Below are 25,376 nucleotides of genomic sequence, written 5' to 3'. Positions count from 1 at the left end.
TCCAACTCAACACTCATCTCAACAGTCAACTGAACAGTCAACTGAACACTCAACTCAATGCTCAACTCAAAACTCAACTCAACTCTCAACTCATTACTCAACTCAATACTCAACTCAACACTCAACTCAACGCTCAACTCAACAGTCAACTGAACACTCAACTCAATGCTCAACTCAAAACTCAACTCAACTCTCAACTCATTACTCAACTCAATACTCAACTCAACACTCAACTCAACGCTCAACTCAACACTCAACTCAACTCTCAGCTCATTACTCAAGTCAATACTCAACTCAACACTCAACTCAACTCTCAAGTCAACAATCAACTCAACTCCCAATTCAATGTTCAACTCAACACTCAACTCAACACTCAACTCAACTCTCAACTCATTACTCAACTCAATAATCAACTCAACACTCAACTCAATGCTCAATTTAACCCTCAACTCAACACTCAACTCAACTCTCAACTCAACACTCAACTCATTGTTCAACTCAATACTCAACTCAATTCTCAATTCAACACTCAACTCAACTCTCACATCAATGCTCAACTCAACACTCAACTCAACACTCAAATCAACATTCCACTCAATGCTCAACTCAACACTCAACTCAATACTCAACTCAACACTCAATTCAACACTCAACTCATCTCTCAATTCAACACTCAACTCAATACCCAACTCAATGCTCAATTTAACACTAAACTCAACACTCAAATCAACATTCCACTCAATGCTCAACTCAACACTCAACTCAATACTCAACTCAACACTCAATTCAACACTCAACTCATCTCTCAATTCAACACTCAACTCAATGTCCAACTCAACACTCAACTCAACAGTCAACTGAACAGTCAACTGAACACTCAACTCAATGCTCAACTCAAAACTCAACTCAACTCTCAACTCATTACTCAACTCAATACTCAACTCAACACTCAACTCAACAATCAACTCAAAACTCAACTCAACGCTCAACTCAACAGTCAACTGAACACTCAACTCAATGCTCAACTCAAAACTCAACTCATCTCTCAACTCATTACTCAACTCAATACTCAACTCAACACTCAACTCAACACTCAACTCAACACTCAAATCAACATTCCACTCAATGCTCAACTCAACACTCAACTTAATACTCAACTCAACACTCAATTCAATACTCAACTCAACACTCAACTCAACTCTCAAGTCAACAATCAACTCAACTCTCAATTCAATGCTCAACTCAACACTCAACTCAACACTCCACTCAACTCTCAACTCATTACTCAACTCAAAAATCAACCCAACACTCAACTCAATGCTCAATTTAACCCTCAACTCAACACTCAACTCAATGACCAACTCAACACTCAACTCAACTCTCAACTCAACACTCAACTCAACTCTCAGCTCATTACTCAATTCAATACTCAACTCAACACTCAACTCAACTCTCAAGTCAACAATCAACTCAACTCCCAATTCAATGTTCAACTCAACACTCAACTCAACACTCAACTCAACTCTCAACTCATTACTCAACTCAATAATCAACTCAACACTCAACTCATTGCTCAATTTAACCCTCAACTCAACACTCAACTTAATGACCAACTCAACACTCAACTCAACTCTCAACTCAACACTCAACTCATTGTTCAACTCAATACTCAACTCAACTCTCAAGTCAACACTCAACTCAACTCTCACGTCAATGCTCAACTCAACAATCAACTCAACACTCAAATCAACATTCCACTCAATGCTCAATTTAACACTAAACTCAACACTCAACTCAATGTCCAACTCAACACTCAACTCAACAGTCAACTGAACAGTCAACTGAACACTCAACTCAATGCTCAACTCAAAACTCAACTCAACTCTCAAGTCATTACTCAACTCAATATTCAACTCAACACTCAACTCAACACTCAACTCAACACTCAACTCAACGCTCAACTCAACAGTCAACTGAACACTCAACTCAATGCTCAACTCAAAACTCAACTCAACTCTCAACTCATTACTCAACTCAATACTCAACTCAACACTCAACTCAACACTCAACTCAACACTCAACTCAACGCTCAACTCAACACTCAATTCATCACTCAATTCAACTCTCAGCTCATTACTCAATTCAGTACTCAACTCAACACTCAACTCAACTCTCAAGTCAACATTCAACTCCCAATTCAATGTTCAACTCAACACTCAACTCAACACTCAACTCAACTCTCAACTCATTACTCAACTCAATAATCAACTCAACACTCAACTCAATGCTCAACTCAACACTCAACTCAACACTCAACTCAACTCTCAACTCATTACCCAACTCAATACTCAACTCAACACTCAACTCAACATTCAACTCAATGTTCAACTCAACACTCAACTCAACTCTCAACCCAGCAGTCAACTGAACACTCAACTCAATACTCAACTCAACACTCAAGTCAACACTCAACTAATCTCTCAACTCAACACTCAACTCAATGACCAACTCAACACTCAACTCAACTCTCAACTCAACACTCAACTCATTGTTCAACTCAATACTCAACTCAACTCTCAAGTCAACACTCAACTCAACTCTCACATCAATGCTCAACTCAACACTCAACTCAACACTCAAATCAACATTCCACTCAATGCTCAACTCAACACTCAACTCAATACCCAACTCAATGCTCAATTTAACACTAAACTCAACACTCAACTCAATGTCCAACTCAACACTCAACTCAACAGTCAACTGAACAGTCAACTGAACACTCAACTCAATGCTCAACTCAAAACTCAACTCAACTCTCAATTCATTACTCAACTCAATACTCAACTCTACACTCAACTCAACACTCAACTCAACGCTCAACTCAACAGTCAACTGAACACTCAACTCAATGCTCAACTCAAAACTCAACTCAACTCTCAACTCATTACTCAACTCAATACTCAACTCAACACTCAACTCAACACTCAACTCAACACTCAACTCAACGCTCAACTCAACACTCAACTCAACACTCAACTCAAATCTCAGCTCATTACTCAATTCAATACTCAACTCAACACTCAACTCAACTCTCAAGTCAACAATCAACTCAACTCCCAATTCAATGTTCAACTCAACATTCAACTCAACACTCAACTCAACTCTCAATTCTTTACTCAACTCAATAATCAACTCAACACTCAACTCAATGCTCAACTCAACACTCAACTCAACACTCAACTCAACTCTCAACTCATTACCAACTCAATACTCAACTCAACACTCAACTCAACATTCAACTCAATGTTCAACTTAACACTCAACTCAACTCTCAACCCAGCAGTCAACTGAACACTCAACTCAATGCTCAACTCAACACTCAACTCAACACTCAACTCAACTCTCAACTCAATACTCAACTCGACACTCCACTCAACACTCAACTCAACACTCAATTCAATGTTCAACGCAATACTCAACTCAACTCTCAAGTCAACACTCGACTCAACTCTCACATAAATGCTCAACTCAACACTCAACTCAACACTCAAATCAACATTCCACTCAATGCTCAACTCAACATTCAACTCAATACCCAACTCAATGCTCAATTTACCACTCAACTCAACACTCAACCCAATGTCCAACTCAACACTCAACTCAACTCTCAACTCAACTCTCAACTCAACTCTCAACTCAACACTCAACTCAATACTCAACTCAGCAGTCAACTCAACACTCAACTAAATGCGCAACTCAACACTCAACTCAACTCTCAACTCATTAATCAACTCAATACTCAACTCAACACTCAGCTCAACCCCCAACTCAATGTTCAACTCAACACTCAACTCAACTCTCAAGTCAACACTCAACTCAACACTCAACTCAACGCTCAACTCAACACTCAACTCAACACTCAACTCAACTCTCAACTCATTACTCAATTCAATACTCAACTGAACACTCAACTCAACTCTCAAGTCAACATTCAACTCAACTCCCAATTCAATGTTCAACTCAACACTCAACTCAACTCTCAACTCATTACCCAACTCAATACTCAACTCAACACTCAACTCAACATTCAACTCAATGTTCAACTCAACACTCAACTCGACTCTCAACCCAGCAGTCAACAGAACACTCAACTCAATGCTCAACTCAACACTCAACTCAACACAACTCAACTCTCAACTCAATACTCAACTCGACACTCCACTCAACACTCAACTCAACACTCAATTCAATGTTCAACTCAATACTCAATTCAACTCTCAAGTCAACACTCGACTCAACTCTCACATAAATGCTCAACTCAACACTCAAATCAACATTCCACTCAAAGCTCAACTCAACACTCAACTCAATACTCAACTCAACACTCAAGTCAACACTCAACTCAATACCCAACTCAATGCTCAATTTAACACTCAACTCAACACCTAACTCAATGTCCAACTCAACACTCAACTCAACTCTCAACTCAACTCTCAACTCAACACTCAACTCAATACTCAACTCAGCAGTCAACTCAACACTCAACTTAATGCCTAACTCAACACTCAACTCAACTCTTAACTCATTACTCAACTCAATACTCAACTCAACACTCAACTCAACCCCCAACTCAATGTTCAACTCAACACTCAACTCAACTCTCAAGTCAACACTCAACTCAACACTCAACTCAATGCTCAACTCAACATTCAACTCAATACCCAACTCAATGCTCAATTTACCACTCAACTCAACACTCAACCCAATGTCCAACTCAACACTCAACTCAACTCTCAACTCAACTCTCAACTCAACTCTCAACTCAACACTCAACTCAATACTCAACTCAGCAGTCAACTCAACACTCAACTAAATGCGCAACTCAACACTCAACTCAACTTTCAACTCATTAATCAACTCAATACTCAACTCAACACTCAGCTCAACCCCCAACTCAATGTTCAACTCAACACTCAACTCAACTCTCAAGTCAACACTCATCTCAACACTCAACTCAACGCTCAACTCAACACTCAACTCAACACTCAACTCAACTCTCAACTCATTACTCAATTCAATACTCAACTGAACACTCAACTCAACTCTCAAGTCAACATTCAACTCAACTCCCAATTCAATGTTCAACTCAACACTCAACTCAACTCTCAACTCATTACCCAACTCAATACTCAACTCAACACTCAACTCAACATTCAACTCAATGTTCAACTCAACACTCAACTCGACTCTCAACCCAGCAGTCAACAGAACACTCAACTCAATGCTCAACTCAACACTCAACTCAACACTCAATTCAATGTTCAACTCAATACTCAATTCAACTCTCAAGTCAACACTCGACTCAACTCTCACATAAATGCTCAACTCAACACTCAAATCAACATTCCACTCAAAGCTCAACTCAACACTCAACTCAATACTCAACTCAACACTCAAGTCAACACTCAACTCAATACCCAACTCAATGCTCAATTTAACACTCAACTCAACACCTAACTCAATGTCCAACTCAACACTCAACTCAACTCTCAACTCAACTCTCAACTCAACACTCAACTCAATACTCAACTCAGCAGTCAACTCAACACTCAACTTAATGCCTAACTCAACACTCAACTCAACTCTTAACTCATTACTCAACTCAATACTCAATTCAACACTCAACTCAACCCCCAACTCAATGTTCAACTCAACACTCAACTCAACTCTCAAGTCAACACTCAACTCAACACTCAACTCAACGCTCAGCTCAACACTCAACTCAGCACTCAACTCAACTCTCAACTCATTACTCAACTCAATACTCAACTCAACACTCAACTCAACTCTCAAGTCAACAATCAACTCAACTCCCAATTCAATGTTCAACTCAACACTCAACTCAACACTCAACTCAACTCTCAACTCATTACTCAACTCAATAGTCAACTCAACACTCTACTCAATGCTCAACTCAACACTCAACTCAACACTCAGCTCAACTCTCAACTCATTACACAACTCAATACTCAACTCAACACTCAACTCAACATTCAACTCAATGTTCAACTCAACACTCAACTCAACTCTCAACCCAGCAGTCAACTGAACACTCAACTCAATGCTCAACTCAACACTCAACTCAACACACAACTCAACTCTCAACTCAATACTCAACTCAACACTCCACTCAACACTCAACTCAACACTCAACTCAATGTTCAACTCAATACTCAAATCAACTCTCAAGTCAACACTCAACTCAACTCTCACATCAATGCTCAACTCAACACTCAACTCAACACTCAAATCAACATTCCACTCAATGCTCAACTCAACACTCAACTCAATACTCAACTCAACACTCAAGTCAACACTCAACTCATCTCTCAACTCAACACTCAATTCAATACCCAGCTCATTGCTCAATTTAACACTCAACTCAATGTCCAACTCAACACTCAACTCAACTCTCAACTCAACACTCAACTCAATACTCAACTCAACAGTCAACTCAACACTCAACTCAATGCTCTACTCAACACTCAACTCAACTCTCAACTCATTACTCAACTCAATACTCAACTCAACACTCAACACAACATCCAACTCAATGTTCATTTCAGCACTCAACTCAACTCTCAAGTCAACACTCAACTCAACACTCATCTCATCTCTCAACTCATTACTCAACTCAATAATCAACTCAACTCAACTCAACTCTCAAGTCAACAATCAACTCAACTCCCAATTCAATGTTCAATTCAACGCTCAACTCAACACTCAACTCAACTCTCAACTCATTACTCAACTCAATAATCAACTCAACACCCAATTCAATGCTCAATTCAACACTCAACTCAACACTCAACTCAACTCTCAACTCATTACCCAACTCAATACTCAACTCAACATTCAACTCAATATTCAACTCAACACTCAACTCAACACTCAACTCAACACTCAAATCAATGCTCAACTCAACACTCAACTCAACACTCAAATCAACACTCCACTCAATGCTCAACTTAACACTCAACTCAAAACTCAACTCAACACTCAAGTCAACACTCAAATCAACACTCCACTCAATGCTCAACTTAACACTCAACTCAACCCTCAACTCATTACTCAACTCAATAATCAACTCAACACCCAATTCAATGCTCAATTCAACACTCAACTCAACACTCAACTCAACTCTCAACTCAACACTCAACTCAACACAACTCAACTCTCAACTCAATACTCAACTCAACACTCAACTCAACACTCAACTCAACACTCAAATCAATGCTCAACTCAACACTCAACTCAACACTCAAATCAACACTCCACTCAATGCTCAACTTAACACTCAACTCAAAACTCAACTCAACACTCAAGTCAACACTCAAATCAACACTCCACTCAATGCTCAACTTAACACTCAACTCAACTCTCAAGTCAACACTCAACTCAACACTCAACTCATCTCTCAACTCATTACTCAACTCAATAATCAACTCAACTCAACTCAACTCTCAAGTCAACAATCAACTCAACTCCCAATTCAATGTTCAATTCAACGCTCAACTCAACACTCAACTCAACTCTCAACTCATTACTCAACTCAATAATCAACTCAACTCAACTCAACTCTCAAGTCAACAATCAACTCAACTCCCAATTCAATGTTCAATTCAAGGCTCAACTTAACACTCAACTCAACTCTCAAATCAATGCTCAACTCAACACTCAACTCAACACTCAAATCAACACTCCACTCAATGCTCAACTTAACATTCAACTCAACTCTCAAGTCAACACTCAACTCAACACTCAACTCATCTCTCAACTCATTACTCAACTCAATAATCAACTCAACTCAACTCAACTCTCAAGTCAACAATCAACTCAACTCCCAATTCAATGTTCAATTCAACGCTCAACTCAACACTCAACTCAACTCTCAACTCATTACTCAACTCAATAATCAACTCAACTCAACTCAACTCTCAAGTCAACAATCAACTCAACTCCCAATTCAATGTTCAATTCAAGGCTCAACTTAACACTCAACTCAACTCTCAAATCAATGCTCAACTCAACACTCAACTCAACACTCAAATCAACACTCCACTCAATGCTCAACTTAACACTCAACTCAACTCTCAAGTCAACACTCAACTCAACACTCAACTCATCTCTCAACTCATTACTCAACTCAATAATCAACTCAACTCAACTCAACTCTCAAGTCAACAATCAACTCAACTCCCAATTCAATGTTCAATTCAACGCTCAACTTAACACTCAACTCAACTCTCAAATCAATGCTCAACTCAACACTCAACTCAACACTCAAATCAACACTCCACTCAATGCTCAACTTAACACTCAACTCAACTCTCAAGTCAACACTCAACTCAACACTCAACTCATCTCTCAACTCATTACTCAACTCAATAATCAACTCAACTCAACTCAACTCTCAAGTCAACAATCAACTCAACTCCCAATTCAATGTTCAATTCAACGCTCAACTCAACACTCAACTCAACTCTCAACTCATTACTCAACTCAATAATCAACTCAACACCCAATTCAATGCTCAATTCAACACTCAACACAACACTCAACTCAACTCTCAACTCATTACCCAACTCAATACTCAACTCAACATTCAACTCAATATTCAACTCAATGCTCAACTCAACACTCAACTCAACACTCAACTCAACTCTCAACTCAATACTCAACTCAACACTCAACTCAACACTCAACTCAACACTCAACTCAATGTTCAACTCAACACTCAAATCAACTCTCAAGTCAACACTCAACTCAACTCTCAAATCAATGCTCAACTCAACACTCAACTCAACACTCAAATCAACACTCCACTCAATGCTCAACTTAACACTCAACTCAAAACTCAACTCAACACTCAAGTCAACACTCAACTCAACTCTCAACTCAACACTCAACTCAATACTCAGCTCAACAGTCAACTCAACACTCAACTCAACTCTCAACTCATTACTCAACTCAATAATCAACTCAACTCAACTCAACTCTCAAGTCAACAATCAACTCAACTCCTAAATCAATGCTCAACTCAACACTCAACTCAACACTCAAATCAACATTCCACTCAATGCTCAACTCAACACTCAACTCAATACTCAACTCAACACTCAAGTCAACACTCAACTCATCTCTCAACTCAACACTCAATTCAATACCCAGCTCAATGCTCAATTTAACTTTCAACTCAATGTCCAACTCAACACTCAACTCAACTCTCAACTCAACACTCAACTCAATACTCAACTCAACAGTCAACTCAACACTCAACTCAATGCTCAACTCAACACTCAACTCAACTCTCAACTCATTACTCAACTCAATACTCAACTCAACACTCAACTCAACATCCAACTCAATGTTCAACTCAGCACTCAACTCAACTCTCAAGTCAACACTCAACTCAACACTCAACTCATCTCTCAACTCATTACTCAACTCAATAATCAACTCAACTCAACTCAACTCTCAAGTCAACAATCAACTCAACTCCCAATTCAATGTTCAATTCAACGCTCAACTCAACACTCAACTCAACTCTCAACTCATTACTCAACTCAATAATCAACTCAACACCCAATTCAATGCTCAATTCAACACTCAACTCAACACTCAACTCAACTCTCAACTCATTACCCAACTCAATACTCAACTCAACATTCAACTCAATATTCAACTCAATGCTCAACTCAACACTCAACTCAACACTCAACTCAACTCTCAACTCAATACTCAACTCAACACTCAACTCAACACTCAACTCAACACTCAACTCAATGTTCAACTGAACACTCAAATCAACTCTCAAGTCAACACTCAACTCAACTCTCAAATCAATGCTCAACTCAACACTCAACTCAACACTCAAATCAACACTCCACTCAATGCTCAACTTAACACTCAACTCAAAACTCAACTCAACACTCAAGTCAACACTCAACTCAACTCTAAACTCAACACTCAACTCAATACTCAGCTCAACAGTCAACTCAACACTCAACTCAATGCTCAACTCAATACTCAACTCAACACTCAACTCAACATCCAACTCAATGTTCAACTCAGCACTCAACTCAACTCTCAAGTCAACACTCAACTCAACACTCAACTCATCTCTCAACTCATTACTCAACTCAATAATCAACTCAACTCAACTCAACTCTCAAGTCAACAATCAACTCAACTCCCAATTCAATGTTCAATTCAACGCTCAACTCAACACTCAACTCAACTCTCAACTCATTACCCAACTCAATACTCAACTCAACATTCAACTCAATATTCAACTCAATGCTCAACTCAACACTCAACTCAACACTCAACTCTACTCTCAACTCAATACTCAACTCAACACTCAACTCAACACTCAACTCAACACTCAACTCAATGTTCAACTCAACACTCAAATCAACTCTCAAGTCAACACTCAACTCAACTCTCAAATCAATGCTCAACTCAACACTCAACTCAACACTCAAATCAACACTCCACTCAATGCTCAACTTAACACTCAACTCAAAACTCAACTCAACACTCAAGTCAACACTCAAATCAACACTCCACTCAATGCTCAACTTAACACTCAACTCAACTCACAAGTCAACACTCAACTCAACACTCAACTCATCTCACAACTCATTACTCAACTCAATAATCAACTCAACTCAACTCAACTCTCAAGTCAACAATCAACTCAACTCCCAATTCAATGTTCAATTCAACGCTCAACTCAACACTCAACTCAACTCTCAACTCATTACTCAACTCAATAATCAACTCAACTCAACTCAACTCTCAAGTCAACAATCAACTCAACTCCCAATTCAATGTTCAATTCAACGCTCAACTTAACACTCAACTCAACTCTCAAATCAATGCTCAACTCAACACTCAACTCAACACTCAAATCAACACTCCACTCAATGCTCAACTTAACCCTCAACTCAACTCTCAAGTCAACACTCAACTCAACACTCAACTCATCTCTCAACTCATTACTCAACTCAATAATCAACTCAACTCAACTCAACTGTCAAGTCAACAATCAACTCAACTCCCAATTCAATGTTCAATTCAACGCTCAACTCAACACTCAACTCAACTCTCAACTCATTACTCAACTCAATAATCAACTCAACACCCAATTCAATGCTCAATTCAACACTCAACTCAACACTCAACTCAACTCTCAACTCATTACCCAACTCAATACTCACCTCAACATTCAACTCAATATTCAACTCAATGCTCAACTCAACACTCAACTCAACACTCAACTCAACTCTCAACTCAATACTCAACTCAACACTCAACTCAACACTCAACTCAACACTCAACTCAATGTTCAACTCAACACTCAAATCAACTCTCAAGTCAACACTCAACTCAACTCTCAAATCAATGCTCAACTCAACACTCAACTCAACACTCACATCAACACTCCACTCAATGCTCAACTTAACACTCAACTCAAAACTCAACTCAACACTCAAGTCAACACTCAACTCAACTCTCAACTCAACACTCAACTCAATACTCAGCTCAACAGTCAACTCAACACTCAACTCAATGCTCAACTCAATACTCAACTCAACACTCAACTCAACATCCAACTCATTGTTCAACTCAGCACTCAACTCAACTCTCAACTCATTACTCAACTCAATAATCAACTCAACTCAACTCAACTCTCAAGTCAACAATCAACTCAACTCCCAATTCAATGTTCAATTCAACGCTCAACTTAACACTCAACTCAACTCTCAAATCAATGCTCAACTCAACACTCAACTCAACACTCAAATCAACACTTCACTCAATGCTCAACTTAACACTCAACTCAACTCTCAACTCAACACTCAAGTCAACACTCAACTCAACTCTCAACTCAACACTCAACTCAACACTCAGCTCAACAGTCAACTCAACACTCAACTCAATGCTCAACTCAATACTCAACTCAACACTCAACTCAACATCCAACTCAATGTTCAACTCAGCACTCAACTCAACTCTCAACTCATTACTCAACTCAATAATCAACTCAACTCAACTCAACTCTCAACTCAATAATCAACTCAACACCCAATTCAATGCTCAATTCAACACTCAACTCAACACTCAACTCAACTCTCAACTCATTACCCAACTCAATACTCAACTCAACATTCAACTCAATATTCAACTCAATGCTCAACTCAACACGCAACTCAACACTCAACTCAACTCTCAACTCAATACTCAACTCAACACTCAACTTAACACTCAACTCAACACTCAACTCAACACTCAAGTCAACACTCAAATCAACACTCCACTCAATGCTTAACTTAACACTCAACTCAACTCTCAAGTCAACACTCAACTCAACACTCAATTCATCTCTCAACTCATTACTCAACTCAATAATCAACTCAACTCAACTCTCAAGTCAACAATCAACTCAACTCCCAATTCAATGTTCAATTCAACGCTCAACTCAACACTCAACTCAACTCTCAACTCATTACTCAACTCAATAATCAACTCAACTCAACTCAACTCTCAAGTCAACAATCAACTCAACTACCAATTCAATGTTCAATTCAACGCTCAACTTAACACTCAACTCAACTCTCAAATCAATGCTCAACTCAACACTCAACTCAACACTCAAATCAACACTTCACTCAATGCTCAACTTAACACTCAACTCAACTCTCAACTCATTACTCAACTCAATAATCAACTCAACACCCAATTCAATGCTCAATTCAACACTCAACTCAACACTCAACTCAACTCTCAACTCATTACCCAACTCAATACTCAACTCAACATTCAACTCAATATTCAACTCAATGCTCAACTCAACACTCAACTCAACACTCAACTCAACTCTCAACTCAATACTCAACTCAACACTCAACTTAACACTCAACTCAACACTCAACTCAACACTCAAGTCAACACTCAAATCAACACTCCACTCAATGCTTAACTTAACACTCAACTCAACTCTCAAGTCAACACTCAACTCAACACTCAACTCATCTCTCAACTCATTACTCAACTCAATAATCAACTCAACTCAACTCAACTCTCAAGTCAACAATCAACTCAACTCCCAATTCAATGTTCAATTCAACGCTCAACTCAACACTCAACTCAACTCTCAACTCATTACTCAACTCAATAATCAACTCAACTCAACTCAACTCTCAAGTCAACAATCAACTCAACTCCCAATTCAATGTTCAATTCAACGCTCAACTTAACACTCAACTCAACTCTCAAATCAATGCTCAACTCAACACTCAACTCAACACTCAAATCAACATTCCACTCAATGCTCAACTCAACACTCAACTCAATACTCAACTCAACACTCAAGTGAACACTCAACTCATCTCTCAACTCAACACTCAATTCAATACCCAGCTCAATGCTCAATTTAACACTCAACTCAATGTCCAACTCAACACTCAACTCAACTCTCAACTCAACACTCAACTCAATACTCAACTCAACAGTCAACTCAACACTCAACTCAATGCTCAACTCAACACTCAACTCAACTCTCAACTCATTACTCAACTCAATAATCAACTCAACACTCAACTCAACATCCAACTCAATGTTCAACTCAGCACTCAACTCAACTCTCAAGTCAACACTCAACTCAACACTCAACTCATCTCTCAACTCATTACTCAACTCAATAATCAACTCAACTCAACTCAACTCTCAAGTCAACAATCAACTCAACTCCCAATTCAATGTTCAATTCAACGCTCAACTCAACACTCAACTCAACTCTCAACTCATTACTCAACTCAATTATCAACTCAACACCCAATTCAATGCTCAATTCAACACTCAACTCAAAACTCAACTCAACTCTCAACTCATTACCCAACTCAATACTCAACTCAACATTCAACTCAATATTCAACTCAATGCTCAACTCGACACTCAACTCAACACTCAACTCAACTCTCAACTCAATACTCAACTCAACACTCAACTCAACACTCAACTCAACACTCAACTCAACACTCAACTCAATGTTCAACTCAACACTCAAATGAACTCTCAAGTCAGCACTCAACTCAACTCTCAAATCAATGCTCAACTCAACACTCAACTCAACACTCAAATCAACACTCCACTCAATGCTCAACTTAACACTCAACTCAAAACTCAACTCAACACTCAAGTCAACACTCAAATCAACACTCCACTCAATGCTCAACTTAACACTCAACTCAACTCTCAAGTCAACACTCAACTCAACACTCAACTCATCTCTCAACTCATTACTCAACTCAATAATCAACTCAACTCAACTCAACTCTCAAGTCAACAATCAACTCAACTCCCAATTCAATGTTCAATTCAACGCTCAACTCAACACTAAACTCAACTCTCAACTCATTACTCAACTCAATAATCAACTCAACTCAACTCAACTCTCAAGTCAACAATCAACTCAATTCCCAATTCAATGTTCAATTCAACGCTCAACTTAACACTCAACTCAACTCTCAAATCAATGCTCAACTCAACACTCAACTCAACACTCAAATCAACACTCCACTCAATGCTCAACTTAACACTCAACTCAACTCTCAAGTCAACACTCAACTCAACTCTCAACTCATTACTCAACTCAATACTCAACTCAACACTCAACTCAACATCCAACTCAATGTTCAACTCAGCACTCAACTCAACTCTCAAGTCAACACTCAACTCAACACTCAACTCATCTCTCAACTCATTACTCAACTCAATAATCAACTCAACTCAACTCAACTCTCAAGTCAACAATCAACTCAACTCCCAATTCAATGTTCAATTCAACGCTCAACTCAACACTCAACTCAACTCTCAACTCATTACTCAACTCAATAATCAACTCAACACCCTATTCAATGCTCAATTCAACACTCAACTCAACACTCAACTCAACTCTCAACTCATTACCCAACTCAATACTCAACTCAACATTCAACTCAATATTCAACTCAATGCTCAACTCAACACTCAACTCAACACTCAACTCAACTCTCAACTCAATACTCAACTCAACACTCAACTCAACACTCAACTCAACATTCAACTCAATGTTCAACTCAACACTCAAATCAACTCTCAAGTCAACACTCAACTCAACTCTCAAATCAATGCTCAACTCAACACTCAACTCAACACTCAAATCAACACTCCACTCAATGCTCAACTTAACACTCAACTCAAAACTCAACTCAACACTCAAGTCAACACTCAAATCAACACTCCACTCAATGCTCAACTTAACACTCAACTCAACTCTCAAGTCAACACTCAACTCAACACTCAACTCATCTCTCAACTCAGTACTCAACTCAATAATCAACTCAACTCAACTCAACTCTCAAGTCAACAATCAACTCAACTCCCAATTCAATGTTCAATTGAACGCTCAACTCAACACTCAACTCAACTCTCAACTCATTACTCAACTCAATAATCAACTCAACTCAACTCAACTCTCAAGTCAACAATCAACTCAATTCCCAATTCAATGTTCAATTCAACGCTCAACTTAACACTCAACTCAACTCTCAAATCAATGCTCAACTCAACACTCAACTCAACACTCAAATCAACACTCCACTCAATGCTCAACTTAACACTCAACTCAACTCTCAAGTCAACACTCAACTCAACTCTCAACTCATTACTCAACTCAATACTCAACTCAACACTCAACTCAACATCCAACTCAATGTTCAACTCAGCACTCAACTCAACTCTCAAGTCAACACTCAACTCAACACTCAACTCATCTCTCAACTCATTACTCAACTCAATAATCAACTCAACTCAACTCAACTCTCAAGTCAACAATCAACTCAACTCCCAATTCAATGTTCAATTCAACGCTCAACTCAACACTCAACTCAACTCTCAACTCATTACTCAACTCAATAATCAACTCAACACCCAATTCAATGCTCAATTCAACACTCAACACTCAACTCAACTCTCAACTCATTACCCAACTCAATACTCAACTCAACATTCAACTCAATATTCAACTCAATGCTCAACTCAACACTCAACTCAACACTCAACTCAACTCTCAACTCAATACTCAACTCAACACTCAACTCAACACTCAACTCAACATTCAACTCAATGTTCAACTCAACACTCAAATCAACTCTCAAGTCAACACTCAACTCAACTCTCAAATCAATGCTCAACTCAACACTCAACTCAACACTCAAATCAACACTCCACTCAATGCTCAACTTAACACTCAACTCAAAACTCAACTCAACACTCAAGTCAACACTCAAATCAACACTCCACTCAATGCTCAACTTAACACTCAACTCAACTCTCAAGTCAACACTCAACTCAACACTCAACTCATCTCTCAACTCAGTACTCAACTCAATAATCAACTCAACTCAACTCAACTCTCAAGTCAACAATCAACTCAACTCCCAATTCAATGTTCAATTGAACGCTCAACTCAACACTCAACTCAACTCTCAACTCATTACTCAACTCAATAATCAACTCAACTCAACTCAACTCTCAAGTCAACAATCAACTCAATTCCCAATTCAATGTTCAATTCAACGCTCAACTTAACACTCAACTCAACTCTCAAATCAATGCTCAACTCAACACTCAACTCAACACTCAAATCAACACTCCACTCAATGCTCAACTTAACACTCAACTCAACTCTCAAGTCAACACTCAACTCAACTCTCAACTCATTACTCAACTCAATACTCAACTCAACACTCAACTCAACATCCAACTCAATGTTCAACTCAGCACTCAACTCAACTCTCAAGTCAACACTCAACTCAACACTCAACTCATCTCTCAACTCATTACTCAACTCAATAATCAACTCAACTCAACTCAACTCTCAAGTCAACAATCAACTCAACTCCCAATTCAATGTTCAATTCAACGCTCAACTCAACACTCAACTCAACTCTCAACTCATTACTCAACTCAATAATCAACTCAACACCCAATTCAATGCTCAATTCAACACTCAACTCAACACTCAACTCAACTCTCAACTCATTACCCAACTCAATACTCAACTCAACATTCAACTCAATATTCAACTCAATGCTCAACTCAACACTCAACTCAACACTCAACTCAACTCTCAACTCAATACTCAACTCAACACTCAACTCAACACTCAACTCAATGTTCAACTCAACACTCAAATCAACTCTCAAGTCAACACTCAACTCAACTCTCAAATCAATGCTCAACTCAACACTCAACTCAACACTCAAATCAACACTCCACTCAATGCTCAACTTAACACTCAACTCAAAACTCAACTCAACACTCAAGTCAACACTCAAATCAACACTCCACTCAATGCTCAACTTAACACTCAACTCAACTCTCAAGTCAACACTCAACTCAACACTCAACTCATCTCTCAACTCATTACTCAACTCAATAATCAACTCAACTCAACTCAACTCTCAAGTCAACAATCAACTCAACTCCCAATTCAATGTTCAATTCAACGCTCAACTCAACACTCAACTCAACTCTCAACTCATTACTCAACTCAATAATCAACTCAACTCAACTCAACTCTCAAGTCAACAATCAACTCAACTCCCAATTCAATGTTCAATTCAACGCTCAACTTAACACTCAACTCAACTCTCAAATCAATGCTCAACTCAACACTCAACTCAACACTCAAATCAACACTCCACTCAATGCTCAACTTAACACTCAACTCAACTCTCAAGTCAACACTCAACTCAACACTCAACTCATCTCTCAACTCATTACTCAACTCAATAATCAACTCAACTCAACTCAACTCTCAAGTCAACAATCAACTCAACACCCAATTCAATGCTCAATTCAACACTCAACTCAACACTCAACTCAACTCTCAACTCATTACCCAACTCAATACTCAACTCAACATTCAACTCAATATTCAACTCAATGCTCAACTCAACACTCAACTCAACACTCAACTCAACTCTCAACTCAATACTCAACTCAACACTCAACTCAACACTCAACTCAACACTCAACTCAATGTTCAACTCAACACTCAAATCAACTCTCAAGTCAATACTCAACTCAACTCTCAAATCAATGCTCAACTCAACACTCAACTCAACACGCAAATCAACACTCCACTCAATGCTCAACTTAACACTCAACTCAAAACTCAACTCAACACTCAAGTCAACACTCAACTCAACTCTCAACTCAACACTCAATTCAATACTCAGCTCAACAGTCAACTCAACACTCAACTCAATGCTCAACTCAATACTCAACTCAACACTCAACTCAACATCCAACTCAATGTTCAACTCAGCACTCAACTCAACTCTCAAGTCAACACTCAATTCAACACTCAACTCATCTCTCAACTCATTACTCAACTCAATAATCAACTCAACTCAACTCAACTCTCAAGTCAACAATCAACTCAACTCCAAATTCAATGTTCAATTCAACGCTCAAATCAACACTCAACTCAACTCTCAACTCATTACTCAACTCAATAATCAACTCAACACCCAATTCAATGCTCAATTCAACACTCAAATCAACACTCAACTCAACTCTCAACTCATTACCCAACTCAATACTCAACTCAACATTCAACTCAATATTCAACTCAATGCTCAACTCAACACTCAACTCAACACTCAACTCAACTCTCAACTCAATACTCAACTCAACACTCAACTCAACACTCAACTCAACTCTCAACTCAAAACTCAACTCAACACTCAACTCAACACTCAATTCAACACTCAACTCAATGTTCAACTCAACACTCAAATCAACTCTCAAGTCAACACTCAACTCAACTCTCAAATCAATGCTCAACTCAACACTCAACTCAACACTCAAATCAACACTCCACTCAATGCTCAACTTAACACTCAACTCAAAACTCAACTCAACACTCAAGTCAACACTCAACTCAACTCTCAACTCAACACTCAACTCAATACTCAGCTCAACAGTCAACTCAACACTCAACTCAATGCTCAACTCAATACTCAACTCAACACTCAACTCAACATCCAACTCAATGTTCAACTCAGCACTCAACTCAACTCTCAAGTCAACACTCAACTCAACACTCAACTCATCTCTCAACTCATTACTCAACTCAATAATCAACTCAACTCAACTCAACTCTCAAGTCAACAATCAACTCAACTCCCAATTCAATGTTCAATTCAACGCTCAACTCAACACTCAACTCAACTCTCAACTCATTACTCAACTCAATAATCAACTCAACACCCAATTCAATGCTCAATTCAACACTCAACTCAACACTCAACTCAACTCTCAACTCATTACCCAACTCAATACTCAACTCAACATTCAACTCAATATTCAACTCAATGCTCAACTCAACACTCAACTCAACACTCAACTCAACTCTCAACTCAATACTCAACTCAACACTCAACTCAACACTCAACTCAACACTCAACTCAATGTTCAACTCAACACTCAAATCAACTCTCAAGTCAACACTCAACTCAACTCTCAAATCAATGCTCAACTCAACACTCAACTCAACACTCAAATCAACACTCCACTCAATGCTCAACTTAACACTCAACTCAAAACTCAACTCAACAATCAAGTCAACACTCAAATCAACACTGCACTCAATGCTCAACTTAACACTCAACTCAACTCTCAAGTCAACACTCAACTCAACACTCAACTCATCTCTCAACTCATTACTCAACTCAATAATCAACTCAACTCAACTCAACTCTCAAGTCAACAATCAACTCAACTCCCAATTCAATGTTCAATTCAACGCTCAACTCAACACTCAACTCAACTCTCAACTCATTACTCAACTCAATAATCAACTCAACTCAACTCAACTCAACTCTCAAGTCAACAATCAACTCAACTCCCAATTCAATGTTCAATTCAACGCTCAACTTAACACTCAACTCAACTCTCAAATCAATGCTCAACTCAACACTCAACTCAACACTCAAATCAACACTCCACTCAATGCTCAACTTAACACTCAACTCAACTCTCAAGTCAACACTCAACTCAACACTCAACTCATCTCTCAACTCATTACTCAACTCAATAATCAACTCAACTCAACTCAACTCTCAAGTCAACAATCAACTCAACTCTCAAATCAATGCTCAACTCAACACTCAACTCAACACTCAAATCAACACTCCACTCAATGCTCAACTTAACACTCAACTCAACTCTCAAGTCAACGCTCAACTCAACACTCAACTCAACTCTCAACTCATTACTCAACTCAATAATCAACTCAACACCCAATTCAATGCTCAATTCAACACTCAACTCAACAATCAACTCAACTCTCAACTCATTACCCAACTCAATACTCAACTCAACATTCAACTCAATATTCAACTCAATGCTCAACTCAACACTCAACTCAACACTCAACTCAACTCTCTACTCAATACTCAACTCAACACTCAACTCAACACTCAACTCAACACTCAACTCAATGTTCAACTCAACACTCAAATCAACTCTCAAGTCAACACTCAACTCAACTCTCAAATCAATGCTCAACTCAACACTCAACTCAACACTCAAACCAACACTCCACTCAATGCTCAACTTAACACTCAACTCAAAACTCAACTCAACACTCAAGTCAACACTCAACTCAACTCTCAACTCGACACTCAACTCAATACTCAGCTCAACAGTCAACTCAACACTCAACTCAATGCTCAACTCAACACTCAACTCAACACTCATCTCATTACTCAAGTCAATACTCAACTCAACACTCAACTCAACTCTCCAGTCAACAATCAACTCAACTCCCAAATCAATGTTCAACTCAACACTCAAATCAACACTCAGCTCAACACTCAACTCAATTCTCAACTCATTACTCAACTCAATGTTCAACTCAACACTCAACTCAACTCTCAATTCAACGATCAACTCAACTCTCAAATCAATGCTCAACTCAACACTCAAATCAACACTCAAATCAACACTCCACTCAATGCTCAACTCAATACTCAACTCAATACTCAACTCAACACTCAACTCAACACTCAACTCAATGTTCAAATCAACACTCAACTCAACTCTCAACTCAGCAGTCAACTGAACACTCAACTCAATGCTCAAATCAACACTCAACTCAACACTCAACTAATATCTCAACTCAATACTCAACTCAACACTCAACTCAACACTCAACTCAACACTCAACTCAATGTTCAACTCAACACTCAAATCAACACTCAACTCAACACTCAAATCAACACTCCACTCAATGCTCAACTTAACACTCAACTCAAAACTCAACTCAACACTCAAGTCAACACTCAACTCAACTCTCAACTCAACACTCAACTCAACTCTCAACTCATTACCCAACTCAATACTCAACTCAACATTCAACTCAATATTCAACTCAATGCTCAACTCAACACTCAACTCAACACTCAACTCAACTCTCTACTCAATACTCAACTCAACACTCAACTCAACACTCAACTCAACACTCAACTCAATGTTCAAGTCAACACTCAAATCAACTCTCAAGTCAACACTCAACTCAACTCTCAAATCAATGCTCAACTCAACACTCAACTCAACACTCAAACCAACACTCCACTCAATGCTCAACTTAACACTCAACTCAAAACTCAACTCAACACTCAAGTCAACACTCAACTCAACTCTCAACTCAACACTCAACTCAATACTCAGCTCAACAGTCAACTCAACACTCAACTCAATGCTCAACTCAACACTCAACTCAACACTCATCTCATTACTCAAGTCAATACTCAACTCAACACTCAACTCAACTCTCCAGTCAACAATCAACTCAACTCCCAAATCAATGTTCAACTCAACACTCAAATCAACACTCAGCTCAACACTCAACTCAATTCTCAACTCATTACTCAACTCAATGTTCAACTCAACACTCAACTCAACTCTCAATTCAACGATCAACTCAACTCTCAAATCAATGTTCAACTCAACACTCAAATCAACACTCAAATCAACACTCCACTCAATGCTCAACTCAATACTCAACTCAATACTCAACTCAACACTCAACTCAACACTCAACTCAATGTTCAAATCAACACTCAACTCAACTCTCAACTCAGCAGTCAACTGAACACTCAACTCAATGCTCAAATCAACACTCAACTCAACACTCAACTAATATCTCAACTCAATACTCAACTCAACACTCAACTCAACACTCAACTCAACACTCAACTCAATGTTCAACTCAACACTCAAATCAACACTCAACTCAACACTCAAATCAACACTCCACTCAATGCTCAACTTAACACTCAACTCAAAACTCAACTCAACACTCAAGTCAACACTCAACTCAACTCTCAACTCAACACTCAACTCAATACTCAGCTCAACAGTCAACTCAACACTCAACTCAATGCTCAACTCAACACTCAGCTCAACTCTCAACTCATTACTCAACTCAATACTCAACTCAACACTCAACTCAACACCCAACTCAATGTTCAACTCAGCACTCAACTCAACTCTCAACTCAACACTCAACTCAACACTCAACTCATTACTCAAGTCAAAACTCAACTCAACACTCAACTCAACTCTCCAGTCAACAATCAACTCAACTCCCAAATCAATGTTCAACTCAACACTCAAATCAACACTCAACTCAACACTCAACTCAACTCTCAACTCATTACTCAACTCAATGTTCAACTCAACACTCAACTCAACTCTCAATTCAACGATCAACTCAACTCTCAAACCAATGCTCAACTCAACACTCAAATCAACAATCAAATCAACACTCCACTCAATGCTCAACTCAAAACTCAACTCAATACTCAACTCAACACTCAACTCAACACTCAACTCAATGTTCAAATCAACACGCAGCTCAACTCTCAACTCAACACTCAACTCAACGCTCAACTCAACAATCAACCCAACTCCCAATTCAATATTCAACTCAACACTCAACTCAACACTCAACTCAACATTCAACTCAATGTTCAACTGAACACTCAACTCAACTCTCAACTCAGCAGTCAACTGAACACTCAACTCAATGCTCAACTCAACACTCAACTCAACACTCAACTCAACTCTCAACTCAATACTCAACTCAACACTCAACTCAACACTCATTTCAACACTCAACTCAAAACTCAACTCAACTCAACACTCAACTCAACAGTCAACTCAACACTCAACTCAATGTTCAACTCAACACTCAATTCAACTCTAAAGTCAACACTCAACTCAACTCTCAAATCAATGCTCAACTCAACACTCAACTCAACACTCAAATCAACACTCCACTCAATGCTCAACTCAATACTCAACTCAACACTCAAGTCAACACTCAACTCAACTCTCAACTCAACACTCAACTCAATACCCAACTCAATACTCAACTTAACACTCAACTCAACATTCAACTCAATGTCCAACTCAAAACTCAACTCAACTCTCAACTCAACTCTCAACTCAACACTCAACTCGATACTCAGCTCAACAGTCAACTCAACACTCAACTCAATGCTCAAATCAACACTCAGCTCAACTCTCAACTCATTACTCAACTCAATACTCAACTCAACACTCAACTCAACTCTCAACTCAACACTCATCTCAACTCTCAACTCAATACTCAACTCAACACTCAACTCAACACTTAACTCAACACTCAACTCAATACTCAACTCAACTCAACACTCAACTCAACAGTCAACTCAACACTCAACTCAATGTTCAACTCAACACTCAATTCAACTCTCAAGTCAACACTCAACTCAACTCTCAAATCAATGCTCAACTCAACACTCAACTCAACACTCAAATCAACACTCCACTCAATGCTCAACTCAATACTCAACTCAACACTCAAGTCAACACTCAACTCAACTCTCAACTCAACACTCAACTCAATACCCAACTCAATCCTCAACTTAACACTCAACTCAACATTCAACTCAATGTCCAACTCAAAACTCAACTCAACTCTCAACTCAACTCTCAACTCAACACTCAACTCGATACTCAGCTCAACAGTCAACTCAACACTCAACTCAATGCTCAAATCAACACTCAGCTCAACTCTCAACTCATTACTCAACTCAATACTCAATTCAACACTCAACTCAACCACCAACTCAATGTTCAACTCAATACTCAACTCAACTCTCAACTCAACACACAACTCAACACTCAACTCAATGCTCAACTCAACACTCAACTCAACTCTCAACTCATTACTCAACTCAATGTTCAACTCAACACTCAACTCAACTCTCAAGTCAACAATCAAATCAACTCTCATATCAATGCTCAACTCAACACTCAAATCAACTCTCAAATCAACACTCCACTCAAGGTTCAACTCAGCACGCAGCACAACTCTCAACTCAACACTCAATTCAATACCCAATTCAATACTCAACTTAACACTCAACTCAACACTCAACTCAATGTCCAACTCAACAGTCAACTCAACACTCAACTCAAAAGTCAGCACTCAACTCAACCCTCAACTCAATACTCAACTCATTACTCAACTCAATGCTCAACTCAACACTCAACTCAACTCTCAACTCATTACTCAACTCAATACTCAACTCAACAATCAACTCAACACTCAACTCAATATTCAACTCAACACTCAACTCAACAGTCAACTCAACACTCAACTCAGTGCTCAACTCAACACTCAACTCAACACTCAACTCAACACTGAACTCAATTCTCAACTCATTACTCAACTCAATACTCAACTCAACGCTCAACTCAACACTCAACTCAATGCTCAACTCAACACTCAACTCAACAATCAAATCAACTCTGAAATCAATGCTCAACTCAACACTCAAATCAACACTCAAATCAACACTCCACTCAATGTTCAATTCAACACGCAGCTCAACTCTCAACTCAACACTCAACTCAATACCCAACTCAATACTCAACTTAACACTCAACTCAACACTCAACTCAGTGTCCAACTCAACAGTCAACTCAACACTCAACTCAATGCTCAATTCAACACTCAACTCAACACTCAACTCAACTCTCAACTCATTACCCAACTCAATACTCAACTCAACACTCAAGTCAAGTCTCAAGTCAACAATCAACTCAACTCCCAAATCAATGTTCAACTCAACACTCAACTCAACTCTCAACTCATTACTCAACTCAATAATCAACTCAACACTCAACTCAACACTCAACTC

The sequence above is a fragment of the Convolutriloba macropyga genome, chromosome 4 (genome assembly GCF_964194025.1).
Source record: "Convolutriloba macropyga chromosome 4, txConMacr16.3, whole genome shotgun sequence".
NCBI classification, from domain to species: Eukaryota; Metazoa; Xenacoelomorpha; order Acoela; family Convolutidae; genus Convolutriloba; species Convolutriloba macropyga.
Note: the sequence above shows the minus strand (reverse complement) of the source record.